This window comes from Adiantum capillus-veneris, chromosome 6 (assembly GCF_014529385.1).
Source record: "Adiantum capillus-veneris isolate H3 chromosome 6, ASM1452938v2, whole genome shotgun sequence".
Lineage (NCBI taxonomy): Eukaryota > Viridiplantae > Streptophyta > Polypodiopsida > Polypodiales > Pteridaceae > Adiantum > Adiantum capillus-veneris.
The window spans coordinates 32,517,689-32,541,939 of NC_140936.1; the positions used below are offsets into that span (position 1 = coordinate 32,517,689).

Sequence of the window (24,251 nt, forward strand, 5' to 3'; positions counted from 1 at the left end):
GTATCTCTTGACTCTAGAAAGTGGCCCTAAACCCTCTCTGAATAGACAGTGAAAGCGGCCTCGTATCTCATAGTATACTGGGCAGTGACATATGTAATGTAGCTCTGTCTTTGGCTCTATCTGGCACACCTGACAAATCCTGGCTCAACGGGTACTCCTCTAAATCTGCCTGTCTCAATCTCTAGCTGATGTGAGGATGTGCGTATCTGACCAATAGCACATCGATCCCGTGGGATAGATGAGTACTCGTCCATGTATCCTGGTCTGATCACAAAACCATCCTCCGTGAGTTGGAGAAGATGCTCTCTATAGAAAGTCATCTTCGTACCTAGCTCATGTGTAGGTTGTATCTATGTCCTCTTCGTATCCAGTTGAATCAAGTCCTGTCTGATGAGCCTAGTAATCTCTACCCTAGTGAGGGAGATGGAGGGTGCATCCAGAGAGTACTGAAATGGGGCTGGCCGATCCATACTAAAGCCATGTAACTGAAACCAAGATGCCATCTCTGCATACCAACATGATCTATCTCCTTGCAATGCCAGTTGTCGCGAAGATTCTAGTGTTAATCGAGCATATCTGTCTCAGGGGAGAGCCCAAGTGCTATGCATAAATGAAACTGATCGTGTGAGTGCCTCCACTAACAATGGAGGAGCAGCGAACTCCGCCCTAACAATGTCATGTGGTACTGAGGCCTTGGTCCTAATCATCCGAGAAATCATAGACACCAAGGGCTTCTCGATACATCTCCATCTATCAGTACTGTCAGCTCTGCTATGGTGATCAATTGAGGGGCCCCATATCTCCACTCCGTACAGCATGGCCGAAGTGACCAAAGTGTCAAAGAGCCAAAGCTTTGTCCAAGGTTCCTGGAATTGAACCAGCGAACATATCCTCTCAAGTCTCCCCAATGCTGCATAGGCTCTGGTCAATCGCGTATATGATGCACGCCTCAGGGAAAATACTGGACCACTAAAAACCGCCCCAAGATAAGTGTATGTATCTGCATACTCCACAGTCTCTCAACCATATGTAAAAGTGGGGGAAGACCTCCTTACCCACTGCGCCGTGGTGTTAAACACCATTACCTTGGTCTTACCAAGGTTCACAGACAATCCACTGTCCCGTGCAAATCCGTGCAATGCATCCAAATGACGCTGCATCCCCTCTCGAGAATCGGAGATCAACACAATATCATCAACATATAATAGCAACGGAATCCATGTCCCTGCAAGCTGGGCACCTCTATCACCCTCTGTATGTATATAATCTGAAAACTCATCTACATATATCCCAAAGAGAGTCGGAGATAAGGGACAACCCTGCCTCAATGGTGGAGTGAACCATGTCGAACATGCCCTGAGTAGTGCGTACATGTCCTACCACTGTCCTGTATAAAGCTAAGATCCCCCAGATCAGCTCTGTGGGCACCTCCATGTCCTGCAATCTGCATATGAGTCTGGCTCGTGGCTCTGTATCAAAGGCTTTGCGGAAATCCACAAAGCTACAATATATCCTCCTGCCATGGTGTCTACCCTCCTCAATAATGGCTCTGAATGTCAAAATCTGGTCAAGAGTGGAGAAACCTCTCTTGAAGCCTACTTGTCCTGCTGCCCGTATGCCCTCCCTCTCTGCCAATCCACTCAGCTCATGCTCAAGAATTGATGCATATAGCCTAGCCAGAGTGTGACCAACCATGATGGTATGGTAATTCCTGGGAAGCATAGGATCTCCCGACTTAAAGATAGGCACGATAGTGGACATGATACAGGTCTTAGGGAAACCCTCATACATGGCTCTATTAAACATCATAGCAAGAGGCTCTGCAAGCATATCTCTGGCATGGATAAAGTGCTCTGTGTTAAGTATGGAGCCTGATTTACCCTTGTAATTTTCTGTGGTAAAAGCGCACATTTGTAAGGCCCCCATTATGAGGAGAAGCCATCGTGCGTGAAGGAAAATCACTCACCGGAAACCAAAATTTTCACGGACAAGAATCAGGGGCAACTTTAAAGGCCTCGGGGTGGAGGCCCCCAAGACTTTTTTTTCGCCGGAATATTATGGCCGGACGGCGGCCGGAAAGTGGTCGGAAAACAACCGGTCGGTTGGCCGGTGGCCGGTAGTCAATGGCCGATGACCGGTGGTCGGAAGTCAATGGCCGGTGGCCTGTGGTCGGAAGTCAATGGCCGGTGGCCGGTGGCCGAATTCAATGGCCGATGGCCGAATTCAAAAGCAGACTTGTCTTCTCAAGGGCGGCCACACATGGGCGGATTGGAGGGTCCGATTTGGACTTATTCGCACAAGGGCGGCTACACATTGCTGTCTCCCATAAGAGAGGGCAACCCTTTTGGCCTATAAAAGGATGCCATTTCTACACACATTTCATAGTGTGAAGTTGATGCAACAAGGTGAGTGTGAGGTGGTGAGAGTGAAGCAAGGCGGGAGCTCCATTAAGGGTATAATCCCTTTGTAAACTACTTCTTGTTTTGAAGTACTAAAGCCATTGAGTGACTGCTTTCCCGTGGACGTAGCCCACATTGGGTGAACCACATATATCGTGTGTACTCTCTCTCTCTCTCTCTCTCTCTCTCTCTACTTTATAATCTCGTGTATATAAATCTGTCTCTCTCCATTAAGTAATCTACTCAATTATCTATTTAGCTACGTCTTATTTCCTAACAACTGGTATCAGAGCAAGGTTTGCTCGTAGCTAAATTATCTCAAGGAAAGAATTCCTTGAATTGAGTGGGAGTTATGGCGGAGGAAGGGAAGCTCAAGATTGAGAAGTTCAACGGCAAAAACTACCAACATTGGAAGATGCAGATTGAAGACTATCTCTACCAGAAGGACCTCTATTTGCCACTAGGCAGTCTTGCGAAGAAGCCCGCAACAATGGCAGATGAAGCATGGATTGTCCTTGATCGAAAGGCACTGGGAACAATCCGGTTAAGCTTGGCGTCAACGGTGGCCTTCAATGTTTCGGAGATGAAGACCACGGAGGACTTGATGAAGTCACTTGACGACTTCTACGAGAAACCATCGACATCCAATAAGGTATTTCTTATGAAGCGCTTGTTCAATCTAAAGATGGCAGAGAATGGTTCAGTTGCAGAACACCTAAATGACTTTAACACAAACATAAGTCAACTTCGATCAATGAAAATCAATTTCGATGACGAAGTGCGAGCTCTCTTTATACTATCATCTCTACCGGATAGTTGGGACAGCCTTGTGATGGCTGTAAGTAATTCTATCTCTAGCACAAATACTCTTAAGTTTGATGATGTTGTGGGTGTTCTCCTAAGCGAGAAAATGCGAAGGAGAAGCACAGGAGAATCATCAAGTGTTGCACTGTCAGTGGAAACAAGAGAAAGGCCTAAGGAGAGGTTCAAAAACCAAAAGGGTCGTGATCGCTCAAGACAGAGCAAGTCAGCACAAAGTCAGTTCTTGAATGTTGGAACTGCGGCAAGAAGGGCCACGTCAAGAAGGATTTCTAGTCCAAGAAGAAGAAACAGACAGAGTCTCAAGCCAACAAGCCAACATCGGAGGCCAATGTGGCAGGTAAAGTAGAGCAAGATGCTCTAATTCTCTCATTAGAGAATGTGTCTAATTCCTGGATAGTAGATTCCGGGGCTTCATTCCATGCGACACCACACAAGCAACATTTCCAAGACTACACCAAAGGTAATTTTGGGTCTGTATATTTGGGAGATGATGAAGCTTGTGAGATTGTCGGCAAAGGTACAGTTTCTGTCAAAACTGCTAACGGAAATGAATGGAAGCTTAAAGATGTTAGGCATGTTCCTTCTCTTCGGAAAAATTTGATCTCTATAGGACAATTGGACGATGAAGGTCACAACATTGCATTCGGAAACAAACGGTTGAAGATCTCAAAGGGATCTTTGGTGGTTGCCAAGGGAGAAAAGGTCGGTACACTTTACTTGTGTACTATGAGCACGCAACCTTCAACTTGTGCAACAACTACAGAAGTTGACAGTGTGGTGTGGCACTACCGGCTTGGGCATATGAGTTCCAAAGGAATGCAAATCCTTCAAACAAAGAAGCTTCTACCAGGTTTGAAAGAAGTGGACTTAGAGTTCTGTGAAGATTGTGTTTATGGTAAACAAAAGAGGGTAAAATTTCAAAAATGAAGAAATGTAAGAAAAAATAAAAAACTTGAGTTGGTTCATTCTGATGTTTGGGGTCCTGCAAGTACACCATCACTTGGTGGTTCATTGTACTATGTAACATTCATAGACGATGCCACTAGAAAAACATGGGTTTATGTCATGAAGAATAAATCCGATGTATTTTCCATATTTCAAAGGTGGAAAGCCTTTGTGGAAAATGAATCAGGTACCAAGGTTAAATGCCTTAGATCCGACAATGGAGGCGAATATTGCAGCCAAGCTTTTGAAAGCTTTTGTGCTAGCAATGGCATTCGGAGGCAAAGGACAACTCCAAGGATACCTCAACAAAATGGGATTTCGGAAAGGATGAACAGGACAATCATGGAACGAGCACGAAGCATGCGGCTACATGCAAGCCTACCTTTTGAGCTTTGGACGGAAGCTATAAGTACGTCTGTGTACTTAATCAATCGGTCACCCTCAACGGCATTGGATGGGGGAGTTCCAGAAGAGGCATGGACAGGTAAACCGGTGAATTATGCATTTCTCAAAGTGTTTGGGTGTGAGGCTTTCATGCACATAGATAGAAGCCTAAGATCAAAGTTAGATGCAAAGTCCAAAAAGTGTTTCTTCATTGGCTATGGAGAAGGAGACTTTGGGTATCGTCTATGGAATCCTGAAGATGGTAAAATCTTAAGGAGTAGGGATGTAATTTTTAACGAACAAAATATGTACAAAGATTACTTGGAAAGAAAACAAACAAAAGAAACAGGTGATGAGTACATGGAGCTTGAGGACGGTGAAGACTCAAGGACTGCAAACGGTGACAATGTGCAACAACGTCAACCAAATGAGGAGCCTCAACCTATTCCCCGAAGATCTACAAGAGCAATTAGACCTCCAGAAAGGTTTGTTCCTTCCTTCAACCATCTCTTGATCTCAGATTCTGGAGAGCCCGAATCATATGAAGAAGCTATGCAACATGAATCCAAAGAAGAATGGACGAAGAGCATGCAAGTGGAGATGGACTCACTACATCGCAACCAAACATGGGAGTTGGTTGAGTTGCCTAAAGGTAAGCGGACACTTCAAAACAAATGGGTGTACAAGCTAAAGGAAGAAGAAGGTGGGAAGAAAAGGTACAAGTCTAGGCTTGTGGTAAAAGGTTTTTCTCAAAAGAAAGGTATTGACTTCAATGAAATATTTTCTCCTGTTGTAAAAATGAACTCAATTAGGCTTGTCTTAAGCCTTGTGGCTGCTCATGATCTAAATCTCGAGCAAATGGATGTAAATACGGCATTCCCTTACGGTGACTTAGAGGAGGAAATCTACATGCTTCAACCAAAGGGGTATGAAGTAAAAGGTAAGGAGAAAATGGTTTGCAGATTAAAGAAGAGCTTGTATGGTTTAAAGCAAGCATCAAGACAATGATACTTGAAGTTTGATCGATGGATGTTGAATCATGGATTCACAAGATGCAACTCGGATCACTGCGTCTACACGGAGAATTTGGGAGATGGGAAATTCATCATCCTAATGTTGTATGTTGATGACATGTTGATTGCAAGTGCTAACATACAGGACATCAAAGACCTAAAAGAGGAGCTGTCCAAATCTTTTTCAATGAAAGATTTAGGTGCTGCAAAGAGGATACTTGGTATGAAAATATCAAGGGACAGGACGAAGAAGACAATAAAGCTATCTCAAGAAGATTACATCAAGAAGGTACTAGAAAGGTTTGCAATGCAAAATACAAAACCAGTTTCTACAGCTTTGGCTGGTCATTTTAAACTAACGAAGGATATGTGTCCAAAGACACAAGAGGAGATAGCCTATATGTCTAAAGTTCCATATGCTGCAGCGGTAGGTTCTCTAATGTATGCTATGGTCTGGACAAGGCGAGACATTGCACATGCAGTGGGAGTTGTGAGTAGGTTCATGGACAACCCAGGTAAAGAGCATTGGCAAGCTGTGAAGTGGATACTTAGGTATCTAAAAGGGACAACAACAAATGCTTTGTATTTTGGAGGAACTGATATTTTTCTAGAAGGGTATGCTGATGCAGATATGGCAGGTGAAAGATACTCGAAGGAGCACTACTGGCTATGTGTTCACAGTTGGAGGCACAGCAGTAAGCTGCGCTTCAAAGCTGCAGAAAGTGGTTTCACTTTCTACCACGGAAGCAGAGTATGTAGCAATGACGGAGGCAAGCAAAGAAATTATGTGGCTTCACAGATTCTTAGAAGAGCTTGGATTCAAACAAGACAATTGTGTCTTGTACAGTGATAGCCAAAGCGCTATCCATCTTGCGAAGAACTCAGCCTTTCATTCAAGGACAAAGCACATTGAGGTGAGATATCACTTCATACGCACTCTTTTGGCAGAGGGACAGCTAAAGCTAGGAAAGGTGCATACAAGTGAAAATCCTGCAGACATGTTTACAAAGGTGGTCAACAAGGAGAAGTCGAGCTTTTGCTCATCTTCAATCGGCATTCAAGGATAAGAAGCCAGAATGGAAAGCAGTCACAGGTTTGGTTTGGAGATCAGTCTCCAAGTGGGAGATTGTTAAGTATGGAGCCTGATTTACCCTTGTAATTTTCTGTGGTAAAAGCGCACATTTGTAAGGCCCCCATTATGAGGAGAAGCCATCGTGCGTGAAGGAAAATCACTCACCGGAAACCAAAATTTTCACGGACAAGAATCAGGGGCAACTTTAAAGGCCTCGGGGACGGAGGCCCCCGAGACTTTTTTTTCGTCGGAATATTATGGCCGGACGACGACCGGAAAGTGGTCGGAAAACAACCAGTCGGTTGGCCGGTGGCCGGTAGTCAATGGCCGGTGGCTGGTGTGTTCTTTTTTGATTTTTCAGTTTCAGTTTTCGTTCCATTCCTTTGAACTCGATTTCTTGAGCCTCTTTTGTTTTTTCGTAAGCTCTTTTGATCATTGCCTCTCATTCTTCCAGAAACCTTGTCCTTAACACAATCTTCCGCCTTTACTAGCATTAGGAATTGATTTTTTCCTCTTATTCTAGGCATCGGATTGGTTCTAACCCCCTTTGTTTTTCTCTTTGCTCTATAGCGTTTCTGGCGTTGTTTAGTTTGGTTTGGAAAATCATAAAATCGGACATCTGTTATAGTTTCTTTGTTTCCGCTTCAATTGTCCGTTGACTCCTTGTCTGCTTCATTTTCCCACTCAGGATGATTGGGAATGTCGTGAAACACCTCCTCTTCATCTTTCTTTTCCAGTGTATCGTTCTTTTCAGTTTCTTTTTCGAGTACAGTTCTCAACATGAAGTACGGAACCACATCGTACCCGTCCTTGTCGCAAAATTTCGTTGTGGGACCATCCGGAATTGCACAAACATCTAGGGTTGCTATAATGTGTGTCCATTCTAATGGTTCAAGCGTGTCCTCTGGAAAGGGTTCTCCTATATAAGTTTCGTCTTCGATAGCCCTTTCTTAAACACCTTCTTCTCGTTTCAGACTTCCACATTTCGAAGCTCCACACATCCATAACTCCTTGGGTTTACCTAACCAAGCTGGAAATTCGGATCCCGCCAAAGTAGCTGAATCAAACTCTTCCACCGGTGTTCGGTTCACATCTTTGTAGCTATGGTCTCTCAGGTTCACACGTGTAGTGGTTTCCATATTTCTCAGGTATATGTGATCGTAGCCCCAATCTTGGACCATTTTCAACTGTCTCATGAATGGTCTTCCCAATATGATATCATAGTTATTCTCCTTGCCAAAATCGACAATAGCAAAAGTATGTTCATATTCAATGCCGCAAGAAGTCACTACGACTTTCTCTAATAACCCCATAGGTTTCTCCATGTGTCCATTTGCTAATTGGAGTTTCAACCTAGTCTTCCTTATTGCTGGTTTCCCCCATTTTTTCCAGATTTCTTTTGTAGCAATGGCTACCCCAACTCCGCTGTCTAGTATTGCCATCGTGTTTACTCCTTGGAATTCAACTGGTAAGAGGTAAGGTTGTATTCCCCTCTTCACCTTCGCAATACTCTCCGACCTTGTTTAAGGGTATAGGCTTAGCATTCTTTTGTGGTTTGCTCAGCTCTTGTATACCCTCTTTCAGTCTCGATGTTGGGTCTTTTATCCCGAATTTCTCCAAGCATTTTCCTACAGTGGTCCACATATGTGGTCTTAGCCTCGAAAGCTCAGCTAGAGTGATAGTGCATGTCACTGGTGTTGACAAGATCTCTATCAATCCTTACGAGTCCATGACTTTTTCTGATGAGATTCTTCGTGAGGGAAGTGCTCTAATCTCGGATTTTGCTTCATACTCTCCTAAGTATGAAGGTAAGGTTTTCAGTGAGTGAGGCTTGCTCTCCATTGTTCTAACAGAGCCCCCATCTCCCCAGTAAGATTGCAGATCCAAGTCCACTTGAGATCCAGCCTCAAATTCCACTATGGGAGGGTTCCTGATGTCCTTTTCCCAATTTGTCTGATTAGCTTGGCAACTTAGCTCGTTTGCAAAGTTTGCCTCTCTCACTTGTTTCCAAAATTCATTGTAATCCTCATCTCTTCCGTAAGACCTCTGTATGACTGGATGAAAACTCTCTATCTCCTGATCGGTTGTGTTCAACACTATGCGGTCATCCTTGTGTGTATTTTCAGGCTTTTGTGCACTGGGAGTCTTTTCAGCTACCCGTGAAATGATAGTCTCTTGCTGAATTGGGTTTTCCGTTCCACAATTCATTGTTTCTTTTGGTGGTTCTAATAAGGCTTGTGCAGTCTCCATCATTCTCTGGCACATTTCAAGTCTCTGCTTTTCCAATTCCGCGTTTGGGTATGTCATCCACCTCTGTTCTTGTGTTTGGTTGTTCTTTAACCTAGCTTCGTAAGCTCTCATCAGTGCGTCCAATGGTTCGTGTACTTTGTCGACTAGCACTGATCCCCCTGAGCTTAAGCTCGTTGTTTCTTTGATACTCTTTTGTTTCGTTCTTTCCGGGCTCATCTCTCGTTTCCCGTTTTGACTCTCAAGTTTTTCTAATCTTTCTTTCGTTTGCTTTAGTTCCTCAGCTAGAATAGCGTCTTCACGTTCTTTTCTCAACTTCATGCGTGCTTTTCTAGCTTTCCATGTGTTTCTCTGACTCCGCGGTTCTTGACTAACCACTTCAGTCGCTAACTTTCCATTCTCAGGTTCTCTCGTGGTTTTCTTAGCTTGAGCTCTAGTAACAACTTGCGTTGGTATCAGAGTTTCATTTTCAGACCCACTGCTGGTAGGAATAGTTTCTAGCATATTCAATGTCGTCTTTTGCACTTTGTTTGGATTCTTTGAACAATCCTCAATGAAGTGAGTAACCCCACACTCAGTGCAATAAGCGTTAATTCTAATGATTTCCGTATGTGGACAAACATTCATCAGATGGTCACCTCCACACTTGTAACAGGGTCCTAGTGCTGGTCTTGGTCCCATTTGATTCGTCCTTTGTGGATAGGATGGTCTTTGTCCTGTTAACCCTCCATGAGCTATGAACATCAATGTTCTTGCGTCCAAATTGTATCTCTCTTCATCAGTAGCACTTGTAACTGTTGGGGTTCCAACATTCCCCATCATGCCCCATGGTTCTGGTTGTTTGGGTTCTTCTGGTGGGTAATACACAGTTGGAGACATGTGTGCACCAGATTCTTCATAATAGGCTTGAACAGGCACTAAGGCTTGTTCTTCCTGATTCTCTAAGGTTGGTGCATATCTAATGCCCATTGGTCTTGCTCCTGGTAAAGGTGGTTGTTGTCCCAATACCGGTTGCGGTCTTTCTATCCCCATAGGTCCTGGTACATTTCCCGTTGGGTATCGAGGTACTGTATGTACCTGAGGTGGTGCTAATTGAGCAGGAGGTGCATACTGACGCTCCCTTACATACCCTTTGTTGTAATAGCACTCCTCTGTTGGATGATTTGTCCATTTTTGCTCAATAGCACACCATTTCAGCGGTTTTGGCAATGGTTTTTGGTATGGTGCCATCCTTTTTAGAGCCTCTTCTATCATTTGCTCTACATTTGGCATGGTTGTTGTTTGAACATTCTTTTTAGTGGTAGTCTCGCTCGCTACGGAGGAGGAGCTACTGGATGCAAAATCTGTATCCGCTGACACCTCTCCATAAACCGTACAGTTATCCACTAAGTACAATGCCTCTCTCGTTACTTGCTCGAAGCTTGTACAAGCTTTCAAGTGCAAGTCCTTCTTGAGAGTGTCGTTTCTCAGTCCCTCAATAAAGAGAACAGATAGTTTGTCATCTTGTGGTCGTTCACGTACTGGACATCTCTCAATGTATTGTTTGAAGCGAAGTGAAGCTTCCTTCACTTTTTCGTGTTCTCTCTGTTTAAAAGCATATATTTGTGAGACCGTATTGTGCTTAATCCCTCGCTTTGAGAATTCCTCAGCAAACTCTCTTAGCAAATGGTCAATGTCATGGAATCCCCCTATGTTCAGTGGTTGAAACCATGTCAATGCCGTACCTTCTAGAGTAAGACCAAATCCCTCGTATTGTGTATGGAAATCGGTTATCTGCTCAGCTCTTAAGACTTGCTTAAAGAGTGACACATGTGCATACGGATCTCCTGAACCACCATACTTCTTTGGCATACACTTGGCTACTTGAGATGGTCTCATACGTCTATGGTCTGCTACCAATCTCATTGCTCCTGTGTCCCGGCTAAATCTTTCTCTAGCATCATGGATCTCATGGGTTACCCTTGTCGGTTCCTCTGCCCTGAATCTACTACTAGGAGGTAAATGTGATGGTTCCGCTTCGAACCTTGGACCTGGAGTGGTATATGTGGGGATTGGAACTGCACTACCTCGATTCTTATCCATTGACTCTCTGGAATGTAATGATCCCATTGGTCCAAGCTTCGAGTACGGAGGTTGACTGAAAGAGTCAGCAACCTGAGTTCTTTGTCCTCCTGTTGTCATTGGGTTTTGCACTCCATTTGTTGGTGCTGGTCTTTGTGAGCTAGAAGTAACATAATACTGATGTAGTGGTCCCCCAAAGTATGTATATCCTTCTAATTCTTTCTTGCCCATTGTTGAGTATTGCCTCCCATACTTGTCATAAGCAGCAATTTTCACTTCCGATCCCTCTGTGTAGGTAAAGACATAAAGTCTTTTTTGGTCTGTCAACTCTCCGGTGTAGGGTTCTTCACATCTATAATAGAGATCTTGCTCCCCATTATTATATTTGTATAGCCCCACATAGATGTTATCAGTGTTGATCCTTGTAGTTTCATTCTCTCTTCTTAACCTCGCATCAGGGAAGTTCATTATTGGTGCCTTCTCCTCAAGTTCTTCATCTACTTTGGCTTTGGTGCCCATCAATCCCCACTTGTCCACAATGTTAGGGTTTAGGACTACCAAGTACATGGTACCCTCGTCATCTAGATATCTATCTCCACTATAGCTCACAGGCACTAAGTCCTTGAACTCACTAGGTCTCTCCTCTATCTTTACACAATAGCGGTCCATTCCATCTTTGTAGATCTTGGCACCTTGCTCATTGTCGTACTGGTATTTTATGAACAATAGCTTCATTGTGGCGGAAGGATTTGATGATCCTGCTGCCATATTTTCTCTGTTGTTCACGTTCAAGTGTTCCAAGTGTTCGGTGAAAATCTCGTAAGATCTCTCTGAAGAAGTATCAGAGACACTTCCTTCAAAGATCGGCTCTAATGGTTGCACCCAACTTTGGTTTACACTTCCCTCGGTTGATATGACACTTGCTTGTTCCCCTTGTTTTGGTTGGTTATTCTGGAGATTCCTGCCCGATCTCAAATTCATCAATTCCCCTAAAGGACTTTAACTTTTCCGTCTCGGCAATTTGTTTTCCCCAAGTTTTTGTGGTCAGAATTGATCCAAACTGATTGATACTTTGTCAATTGTTTAATCTTGTTAGTTGGACAACTTCTGTTTCATCAAGTGAGAATTTTGTTGCAGTTATGCTGAAAAAGACATTATACGCGTATGATGTCTTTTTTCACAGATTTAGACTATTTTGGTTATGCTCACTCTCAGTAGCCCCCTTATGCTCTGTCCACTCACAAACTTTAGTTTAAACTCTGTTTGAGCAAGTTATGGCTAATTTAGGCTTTTCTTGGCAATTTTCCGCTTTTGACTTGTTTTGGGTCCATTGTGATCCAAATGGGATGAAACTTGAAATATAACCTCTAGACAGCTATTACAATGGATCTATGTTGGCAAAGTATCAAAATATGTCCAAAATTAGGTCAAAGACATCATACGCGTATGATGTCTTTTTCATCAATTTGGGTCAAGACTTGATATTTATGCTTCCTACAGTGCTTGTAACAATCTTGTCAGGTCAGATATCAAAAATAAGCAGTGGATGTGCCAAAAGACATTATACGCGTATGATGTCTTTTGTCCCAGATTTTGACTATTCTTGGTTTTAAGCCTTCTCCAATGTTTATAATTGGGTTTCAAGTGTTTTTGTCAGGTTTGAATGTAAAAACAAGATCTGAATCCAAAATTTCCTATTCTTTGCGTTTCTAGGACTCCGACTTGTCTTTTTGGGTTTCTTTGAGTGTTAATGCTCTTGTTTTAAGTTGAAATTAGGGTATAACCCCCCCTTTTAAACACTTTGGTAAAGTCAAAATTTTTGTTTTGGTCTCTGTTTGGTCATTTAGACATCATACGCGTATGATGTCTTAAGTTGCAGATTTCAGTTCCCAATGCAATTGTAGAGCGATGATACAACAGTCTTTCCAATAAAGCTGCTCTTTGTTTGATTGAAGGATTGGTGGTCGGATTTTGGGTTGGTTTTGGCACTTCGGTAGTAGAATCAGTAGATGGATTCTTCTTTACTTTGTTGTTCTTTTTTACAATCCAAATCTGCTTCCGCTTCACTTGTGCTTGCCACAAACTCTTTGCGACCCAAACCTGCTTTGTTCTTTGTGTTGATTTCCTCGCCTTGAAATACCTAGGAGTTTCCGTTGATTGTACTGAAGGGAGTTCCTGTTTACAAATCTTTGGGATCCAAATTTGCTTGCTATAGCTTTGTGCCGTCGTGAACTTCTTTGGAATCCAGATCTGTTTCATTGTCCTTGATTGTCTGGAATCACTCTCTTGTTTGGTATTGAAAACTTTGTTTTCCACCTTTGTGTTCTCTGGCACAACCTTTTTTGGTCTCCATACCAACTTTGACTCCGTTTTTTCCCAAGGTTGAGCTGTTATATTATTGCTTGTCTTCCTTATCCACTGTTGAGAATTCCTCGTCGAAGAGTAATCCGGTTGTATAGAAACTTTTGGTTGCCATTGCTTCTTCTTTTTCTCTGGTTGTTGTTTACCTTTGTCTTTGGATTCGTCCTTTGGAGTTGGCTCTTCTCCTTTGGTGAACTTAACTGATTGACTTTCACCTTCGTATTTGATAAGCACTGATTTAGAACTCCAATCAATCATTGCATTGTATTGCTTCTGCCATGGTTGTCCTAGCAATAATGAATGTTGTGTAGCTTGGTCTTCAACCACGTAAAACATATGAGGATACACATACTGGTTAATCTGTATATGTAAAACTGTGCATCCGACAGTTTTGATTGAATTCTCGGAGTAACTCTTTAACTCTTGCTTGGCAGTTTGTAGTTTAGTGTCATTTGTCAATTGTCTATACAAACTGAGTGAAAGTAGGTTAGCTTGAGCTCCTGAATCCAATAGTGCTCTGGCTTTGATTTGGTTGGTTCCTACTTTGCATTCAATGATGGGTTCTTCTTTGTCATTATCCATTTCTGTTATACTGACTGCGTTTATTCGTATTGCTCCTTCATTGCGCTGTTTCTGACGTAGTAGTCTTCTTTTCTCCATTCTTTCCTTCGCCTCGGCTTGCGCTTCCTCCAAAATCATTTTCTTTTTCTGGACACGCAGCTTTTCTTGATGTATTTTGAGAAGCATGTCTTGGGTTAGCGGCAAAAGATACTTTTTCACTCTGCATCCACTAATCCAATTGGGCATTTCTTCTCCATCTAATGTAGCAAGCTTGACGGCTCCACTTGGTGATAGATCTTTAATCACCAGAGGTCCCATCCCTCGCTTTTTAAGCTTCTTAGCATGCTGTTTCAGAGTGTAAACTAGGACATAGTCCCCAACCTTAAACTCTTTTGTCCGCACATGCTTATCAAAAAATTCTTTTTGTCGCCTTTTTTGAGCGTAGATAGAAGCTACTGCTTTTAGGCGAAGCTCATCTAGCTTTTCCAGGTCATCTATTCTATCAGAAAGCTCATGCCCTGTCCACTCTAGATCCTTAGCCACCCTTAAGGTTGAAATCAAGAATTCTATTGGTAAGATAGCATTTAGCCCAAAAACCATGTTATATGGGGTCGTTCCTATTGATGTTTTATATGCTACCCTATATGCCCATAATGTTGAATGCAACTTCTGGTCCCAGTCAGTTCTCGACTCAGATACAATCTTCGTGAGGACCGTGCATATGGTTTTGTTCGTTGCTTCAGCTTGTCCATTTGCTTGTGGATGATACGGGGCTGATTTCCTATGGATTACCATGAATTCATCTAGAAGGATCTCTATCACTTCATTTATAAAATGTGTACCTCGATCACTCACAATTTCTATTGGCAATCCATATCGTACAAAGACGTATTCATATAGAAATTGTGCCGTGGTCCTGGCATCTGCTTTTTGAGTTGCCTTTGCTTCGACCCACTTTGTTAGATAGTCTGTAGCCACAATGATGTATTGTGCATGAGTTTTATATGCAGGAGGTGAAATGGGTCCGACATAATCAATCCCCCATTTTGCAAAAGCTCTTGCCCCCATCATTGGTCTAAGCGGCATATCATCTCTTTTAAGTGGTACTTTGGTCCGCTGACAATCATCGCACCGTTTAACGTATTCCTCAGCGTCCATATGTAATGTTGGCCACCATATTCCTGCGGCTAAGACAAGTTTTGCTGTCTTATCACCTGAGAAATGGCCTCCACCTACTCCTCCATGAGCTTGCTCTAGGATTATCACATACTCAGACTCTGATGCGCAAATCCTAAGTTGGTTGTCTTTACCTCTCTTATAGAGTTGATCTCCTATTAAAGCGTAATCTCTAGCTTCTGTCTCTACAGATTTCTGACGAGATTTTGACGTTCCTTCTGGGAAAGTTCTATTTGTGAGATATTCAACAATATACTGACTCCAATCTGGAGCGATCATTATCTGATATAATGTCGAATACTCTGCTGGCGGTTTCGATGAACATATAATACATACAGTGACATATTCATGTACGCTTTCTTTCATTCCTGGCCAATAGACTCCCAATTGTAACAAATTCCTATATGTGTTCCTTCTTGAACAATGAAATGCACATTCCTGAACATGTGCTTTGCACAGATATATATTATATTCCTCATGATTGATGCATAGTCGTAAAATATGATCATTTCCCAATTGATACAACCTTCCTGCAACCAATTGAAGATTCTTGGATTGCCGAATAGCAATATGTTTCTGGGTGTATTCTCTTCTATCAAACTCTCCTCCATAGGATAATAGGCTAACGACATTTTGAGACCACTTCGGTATCATTTCTATGTTGAACAAGTACGCGTCTGGCATGTCTTCATCTACTCCTATAGGGTCTTCTCCATTCGTCAATCGCGAAAGATGATCAGCTCTAAGATGTGTTTTTCCTTTCTTTACTACTATCGTGAAGTCGAATTCCAGTAAGATAATGAACCATCTCACTATTCTCCCGGTATTGCATGGTTTATTCACTAGGTAGAGCAAGGCTTGGTGATCCGTAAAAAACACAAACTTGTTGGCTAGAAGATAATGCTGAAATTTCTTCACAGCATATATCATTCCTAATCCTTCTCGCTCTGTTGTGGTGTAATTCTTCTCTGCATTGTTGAGCTGTCGACTGGCGTAAAAGATAGGAAAATCCATGTTTCCTTCTTCTGGCTGAGCCAGAATGCATCTTATTGCATATGCCGAAGCATCTATATGCACATGGAATATCTTCTCCCAATCTGGTGATTTCAAGACTGGAGCAGTAATGAGTGCCTCTTTCAATTTCTTGAACGATTCCTCACACTCCTCTGTCCATTCAAAGTTCACTATTAGCCTGTAAAGTGGTTGGCCTATTATAGCGTACATGTAAATGAATCGTCTATAATATCCGCAATGTCCCATAAAGCTCTGTACTTGTTTCGCATTGGTTGGTCTAGGCATATCCACTATAACTTTTATCTTCTCTAAATCCGTGGATATTCCGTTTTGTGAGACAATATGTCCCAGAATTCTGCCATGTCGGACCATAAACACACATTTCTCAGGATTGAGACAAATGCGATATGTCCTACATTTCTCAAATACTTTTCTTAGGTGTTCTAGATGCTCATCTCTCAGAAGAGAATGTACACATAAGTCATCCATGTATATTTCTAGAAACAACCTTAAGTATTCTTTGAAAGCATGCGTCATCAGCCTCTGGAAGGTTGCGGGAGCATTGGTTAGACCAAAAGGCATAACCCTATAAGCATAGATTCCCCACTCAGTTGCAAAAGCTGTTTTATGTTGATCTTCCAGTGCTATGGCTAGCTGGTTATATCCTGAAAAACCATCAAGAAAGGAGTAGGCTGTTTTCCCTGATACATGCTCTAGAACATGATCAGTTATCGGCAGGGGATAATTGTCCCTGATTGTTGCAGCATTCACTTTCTTTAAGTTGACACACACTCGGAGTTTTCCGTTCTTCTTGGGTACTACCACAATTGGAGATACCCAATCGGTGTGTTCAATCTCGTATATGAATTCAGCTTCCATTAGCTTATCTATCTCTTCTTTGATTCGCTTAGCAAACGTATCATTATATGTGTATGATCTCTGTCTACTAGGCTTTGCGTCTTGTTTCAGTGGGACTGTGTGTTGGCATATCAATGGGTCAACTCCCTTTAAGTCCTTATAAGACCATGCAAACACATCCCTATACTCTCTGAGAAGACTCAAAAGTCTCTCTTCCTCACCTGGAGACAAATCTGTGGCTATGTACACCGGTCTAGGTGTCTCACTTGGAGCTGCTAAATCAACTTTTTTTGCATCCTCCGGTCCGTCATAAGATTCGTTCTCCTTTCTCTCTCGAATAGGTGGGGTTAATACCACCTTCCTATCCTCTATTGTGAATTTCCTATAGTGAGAGGGAACATCCATGTTTTCCTTGATTTTGGCGTTTTCGTTCTCTCCACTCTCAATTTCTGTCGTCCAAACTTCTTTCAGAGTTTTCTTGAGCTCTCTGTACTTGTTTCTACGTTCTAGCTTGGACTCCGTGTGTTCTCTGTTGCGCTTGGCCGGTGGCCGGTGGCCGAATTCAAAAGCGGACTTGTCTTCTCAAGGGCGGCCACACATGAGCGGATTGGAGGGTCCGATTTGGACTTATTCGCACAAGGGCGGCTACACATGGCTGTCTCTCATTAGAGAGGGCATCCCTTTTGGCCTATAAAAGGAGGCCATTTCTACACACATTTCATAGTGTGAAGTTGATGCAACAAGGTGAGTGTGAGGTGGTGAGACTTGAGAGTGAAGCAAGGCGGGAGCTTCATTAAGGGTATAATCCCTTTGTAAACTACTTCTTGTTTTGAAGTACTAAAGCCATTGAGTGGCTGCTTTCCCGTGGACGTAGCCCACATTGGGTGAACCACGTATATCGTGTGTACTCTCTCTCTCTCTCTACTCTATAATCTCGTGTATATAAATCTGTCTCTCTCCATTAAGTAATCTACTCAATTATCTATTTAGCTACGCCTTATTTCCTAACACTCTGCTACCAGACCATCATGATCTTGTGCTCTTCCCGTCTTCATCTTGTCAATGGCTTTCCTTACCCTCTCAGCAGTAAAGAAAATACATGTTTCTGGGCATGCCTCTGGAGGGTCAGGCAAAAGTGGCTGTCTGATGCTGTGTAGAGAGATGTAGCATATTCCCCCCATGTCTCTGTAGAGAGATGGTTGGCGATGGAGAGTGCTCATTGAAAAGCCTCCATGCTTACTAGAGTCCTGACTCATAAACAACTTTGCTCATTGAAAAGCCTCCATGCTTACTAGAGTCCTGACTTTGTAGAGAGATGGTTGGCGATGGAGAGTGCTCATTGAAAAGCCTCCATGCTTACTAGAGTCCTGTAAGCCCTCTTCTTTCGTCGCTCTAGGCGGCGAAAGATAATCCATGACTGTCTATGTGTAGTAGTACCCATGAGCACCTCTCTCTGTAATTTGATCCTCATCTCTCTACACTCCTCATCATAGCAACAGCCATGAGGCATGCTCCCAGATCGTCTGCATGTAGACTGGCTATGGGGATATGCCTCTGAGGCTGCATCATGTCAGAATCTGGGTGAGCTCATCTAGTGGTTGTCCTGGCACCTGAGTGCATAGCTGCTTGTATATCTCATCAGTGTACACATGATCCGTCTCCCTCGTGAAGGTATACTGAGTATGTGTGGAGACCTCTCCCAATGGAGTTTTGCTAAACTGGAATGATAAAGTGAAAGACAAGATAGCATGATCGACTGCTATCCCAACCTGCCTAGTTCCCACCACAAAATCCTGAAAGGAAGGAATGAGTCCTACCGGAGCCATAACATAATCACTATACTAGCGCCATGTCGGTGTGGAAAGCATGTAAAACCACCAGTTGCACGAAATCTCTGTAAGCCATTCAAAATGGTCAATCCATGTGCAGTTCCCATATCAGTCAAGTATCTGCCATACTCAGTGTGCTCTTAAACTGTGTGAGTGTGAGGTCATCTCCAAGGAATATGCCCGTTTTCTTTAGTGCAGGACGCTTCTTCAAGAAGTCCTTCTTTGCCTCCATGGATGGGAAGTGCATGATTAGAGCTCTTTCTTTTGAAGTCTCCCCATTTCCTTGTGTCTTCTTCCCTACCCTCCATGCCTTTGTATGAGTAGCCTCACTACCCATCATGCGGAGAAGTTCTTTGACTTCCCCTTCCACATCATCTTGGTCTTTTAGACCGGTTATTCGTATGTGCAAAGCTCTAGTCTTCCTTCACTGCTCTTCTGCTAGAGTCATGTTGATGATTGTAGGAGTTAGGAGGTTTATTAGGCGGTAAACTTCCTGGAAGAAGTTCAATTGCATGGTCATCATTGCCTCCTTTAGGAGGTTCACATACCATAAACTAACATGAGGAAACCTTTATTCATGCCAACTTCTACAATTTGAAACAAGGTGAAGAATCACGGTGGCCGGCTAAGGAAATGCAATGCAAAAGTAGATGAGCTTTTGCTCATCTTCAATCGGCATTCAAGGATAAGAAGCCAGGATGGAAAGCAGTCACAGTTTTGGTGTGGAGATAGATGTGGTTTCTTTCCCTTTCCCTTTCTTAGCGACTTCTATCCATTTCTCGGCCTCATCCGCCTTCTTCTCTGTCTTCGTGAACGAGGACGTCTTTGCCCCATTCTGTTTCTCTTCCTCTTTGATCATCCGTACTTGTTCCTTGATGACCTTGATTTCTTCTATCACTGAGGACTGGAATTCACCTTCCTCTAGTCTATTGCTTGCTCTATCTGCAAGTTCTCGCTTGAGGGCTGAGACCTCTTCTTTGAGTGCTTGTGAATCCGCCTTAAGTGCTTGTATCTCTACGTGCAGGTCCTCTTTCTCCTTTCATTGTGTCTTCGTTGAGGAACATTTGAAGAAGGTTTGCCTTCTCCTTCCACCATCCTTCCATCTTTGCTTTCCACTCCTTCATCTCCCTTTCCATTTGTGTTATCCGCGTGTTTGTAAGCATGAAGGTTGCCTCCGTGGGGGGACTTTTAGCCTAGTGAAGCGTTCATGACCTCCATCATAACGGCCCCTGTTTTCTATTCCTACAAGCCCTAAGTCTACGCGAGTCCCCCTTCCTTTGCTTTTACCATAAGGGCGTGTTGCACAGTCGCTGGTCTGCTGCTTGTCGACGCAGCCTATTTGAACCTGGTGGTGAGAGCTGCTTTGCATAAACCTGCCAGCATGCAAACCTGCTCCCAAGCGGCTTGCGAACTTGCCCTCTCTGTTCACTAGCGGGCACCACCTGCTGCAGATAGTTCCCTTGATACTGAAGGCCTCTCTTCCCCTTTGCAGTCACACGCTGTTGCTGGTCCATCCCTGCATGATCTGCTCCCCCTGCATTTCTGCGCACCTGCGTGCTCATCAGCCCGCCATTTTCCTCCTGCAGGTCTGCTCGCGCTAAGACAAAGAGGGTTGCGTGCTCAGCAGCCCGCCATTTTCCTCCTGCAGACCTGCTCGCGCTAGAGAGAGAGAGAGAGAGAGAGAGAGAGAGAGAGAGAGAGAGAGGGGGGGGGGGTGTACCTTGCTGTCCCACAGGCCCAACGCGCTGCTCCACTGCAGGTCGCCATCTCCCCAGCGTGCAACTCATCCCCAATCAATAGCAACAAGTCGTTACCTCCTCGGCACGCAACTCGTCACCTCAGCAGCAACAGGTCGTCCCCTCCACAAGACTGCTCGCGCTAAGACAGACAGCAACCCACCAAAGAGAGAGAGAGAGAGAGAGAGAGAGAGAGAGAGAGAGAGAGAGAGAGAGACTCTGCGCATCCCTGCATGAAAACCCTAGGCGCAGACTGTCGTACGCTAGGGTTTGCTGCTGTCTGCAGGGACCCCTTCAGCCTCGCGCTCAACAGCGCGCCAGAGAGAGAGAGAGAGAGAGAGAGAGAGAGAGAGAGAGAGAGAGAGAGAGAGAGAATGAAATGAAATCAAATCAAATGTTATATTAATGTCTTCAAAAGGCAAAAGTGACCTATGAGACCAGAAAGTTACAATGTGGTGGATCTCATACAAAGTCAAAGTAACAAGATGACAAAATGACAGAATGATAGAGAGAGAGAGAGAGATGAAATAAAATGAAATGAAATGTTATATTAAACATCTTCAAAAGGCCAAAATGACCTATGAGACAAAACTGATACAATCCTTGTGAATCTAATCGCATGTTTGAGTACAAAAATAAAATGAAGTAAAGTGAAAGACTAAACTAAAAGACTAAAATCGTCAGCAGAAATCATCATCATCATCATCCATGCCCGAGGATGCCCGGCATCGGGTGTTGTCCGAGAAAGTATTGTATTGGTCGTTGAAGAGCTTCGTCAATGTCCGCCTCTGTAAACAGTCGTACTGGGCGTCTCCCATGTCGTGCTAGAATAGTCATGATCCTCTTGTGGAGCCTCCGTTGATGTCGTGGTCGCCCCCGTAGACATTGGCGTCTAGCTCTCTCGAGCTTAGGGGCTCTGTCCACTAATATACCTCTGATAGAAGTGTGCTCTAAAGTCTGCTGTGAAGCATGCTCCTCTGGCTACTCAGTCCCTACTCTAACAAAGTCAGCGATCTCCCTCTATGAATGTCTCCCACTGCCTAGTCTCCTCAAGAGACTCTCACTCTGTCTGCGTAGCTCTAGCAAAAACAACCCGAGGCATCTTTGATCCTGATATCTCATGACTCTAGCAGTCTCTAAGAAAGCGGCCCCGTGTCTCATAGTATACCGGACACTGGCAAATGTGATGTAACTCTGTCTTTGGCTCTATATGACACAACTGGCATATCTTGGCTTCTATTGGTACCCTCCTAAATCTGCCAGTCTCAATATCTAGCTGATGCGATGATGTGCGCATCTGACCAATAGCACATCGTATTCCATAGGATAAATGAGTGTCCATATAGGCCAGTTTGATCACATATCCATTCTCTGTTAGTTGGAGGAGATTCTCTATATAGAAAGCCATCTTTGTGCCCAACTCTTGTACCAACTATATCCATGTGCTTCTAGTGTCTAGTTGAATCAAATCCTGACGTATAAGTCTAGTGATCTTTGTCCGTGTGTGAGAAAGAGAGGGGGTGCATCCAAGGAGCACTGGAATGGAGGAAGTCTAGCCATGTTGAAGCCATGTGACTGAAACGGATGTCATCTACCCATACCAACATGTTGTGTACCCTTGTGGCGCTAGCTGTCGAAATAACTCGAGGGTTCTCCTATCAAGAAGACTCCAAAGCTAGACGAGCATATCTATCTTTGGGGAGATCCTAGATACTGTGTACAAAAGAGACGGATCTGATAAGTGCCTCTACGACCAATGGGGGAGCAGCAAGCTCTGCACGAATAATCTCATGTGGTACAAAAGCCTTGGCCCTAATCATCCGGGAAATCATAGCGACGAGAGGCCTCTCCATCCATCAGTACTGTCAGCTTGGCTATGATGGTCTGCTGATGATCCCCATATCTATGCCCCGTAAAGCATAGTTGAAATAACCAATGTGTCAAATAGCCAGTGCTTCGTTCGAGGTTCTTCACACTAAATCTGCGAACACATCCTCTCCATGCTTTTCAAAGCTGCCTATGCTCTCATCAGTCTGGTCTCTATTGTTCTCCTCAAGCAAAACTTTGGACCACCGAAGACCACTCCTAAGTAAGTGTATGCGTCTGTATACTCAACCGTCAGTTGGCCATATGTGAAGGCCGGTGCAAATTGCCTGACCCACTTTATTGTGGTGTTTGAACATCATAACTTTGGTCTTGCCAAGGTTCACCGACAAGCCGCTATAACTAGCAAAAGTGTGCAATGCATCCAAGTGTCGATGCATTCCCTCTGGCAAATCTAAGATCAACACAATACCACCTACATACAGTAGTAATGAAATCCATGTCCCTGCTAGCTATTCTCCTCTGTCACCTCCCCTCTCAATGTAACTTGAAACCTCATCTACATAGAAACCAAACAATGTAATAGAAATGGCCTCTGAACTTTGAGAATAGCGGAATTAAGAAAATTAGAGTGAGCATTTTTGTGAGCTTACTTTGAAAACATAGGGGGTGAACTTAATTGATGGTAGCAACATAAACATAGTACTTAATTAACTTGGCATGAACAATACTTTTGCAAGAGAGAGAGTATTAGAGAACATGACAATAGTTGAGGACCAGATTTACTTGGAGTTGGCGGTCCCCCCTCCAAAAGGCGTTTGTATTATAGATTCTCCCATCAAGAGAGACTTGTTACAATACAATCTTTGTGTTCCTTGTGACCTTGGTGATGCTATGAAGGTGGAAAGCTTCATGCATCACGAGCATAACATAAACTTTACAAAAAGCATTAACTATCCCAAGCCTCAATCCTAAGGCCTCAAAAACCTTCGAAGGTGGAGAGAGCTAGCGGGGTATGAGGGTAGGGAAGAGAAAGAAGAATCATCCATAGGAGAAAGAAATAGTTCCTCACTTATCATCACTCTTCTTGCTTAACATAGCATAATAGCATAGTAATGAAAATGAAGAAGATGGCAAGCTTAAGCATTGAAGAATGGCTCTTGGTTGGAATTGATTTCCATAGCCAAGAGTGTTCGTGTAGGCTCTCCACTTCGCAACAAGCTTGGAGAAGGAGATGGAGCTCTTGCACTTTGCACTCCACACATGAGATTTCCATAGCCAAGAGTGTTCGTGTAGGCTCTCCACTTCTCAACAAGCTTGGAGAAGGAGATGGAGCTCTTACACTTTGCACTCCACACATGAGAGAATGTGTGTGTGTGTGTGTGTGTGTGGGGGGGGGGGGGGGGGGTAGAGTATACCCTCTCTCATGCTTGGTCCACCTCTCTCTCTCTCTCTCTCTCTCTCTCTCTCTCTCTCTCTCTATATATATATATATATATATATATATATATATATATATATATATATATATATATATATATATATATATATATATATATATATATATATCATTTGGACATGTGTCCTCTTTTGCCTCTTAAAGAGAGAGAACTTAATTATTTATTTATATGCATCTAAATTTTCATTGGACCCCTTTAAAGCCTATTCAATAGGATTCAAGCACATCAAGAGGGCCACATTAGGAGGATCTTGACATGTGTCTTTTGTGCTTCTTAAGTCATTTGGTTTGAATTGTACACTTCAAGCAATTAGTCAATCAAGCATGGAAACCGTTTATGCCTCTTGAGAGTTTATCTTTGAATTGAACACTTCAAGAACCTTAGTCATTTTAAGCATAAAAATCACCTCAAGCTTTGGGCAAGGTTCCCACAAACACTTTAAGCACTTTAGTTAGCAAGCCGACAAGCACCTCATGCTTGGGTAGGGTT

General features: G+C 43.3%; 1 protein-coding gene across 1 annotated transcript in view; it reads right to left on the minus strand.

The window, feature by feature from the left end:
• Positions 1–24,251, minus strand: part of LOC147455322 (uncharacterized) — a 117,435-nt gene that overhangs the window by 26,641 nt on the left and 66,543 nt on the right. The gene's annotated exons all lie outside the window — the stretch shown is intronic.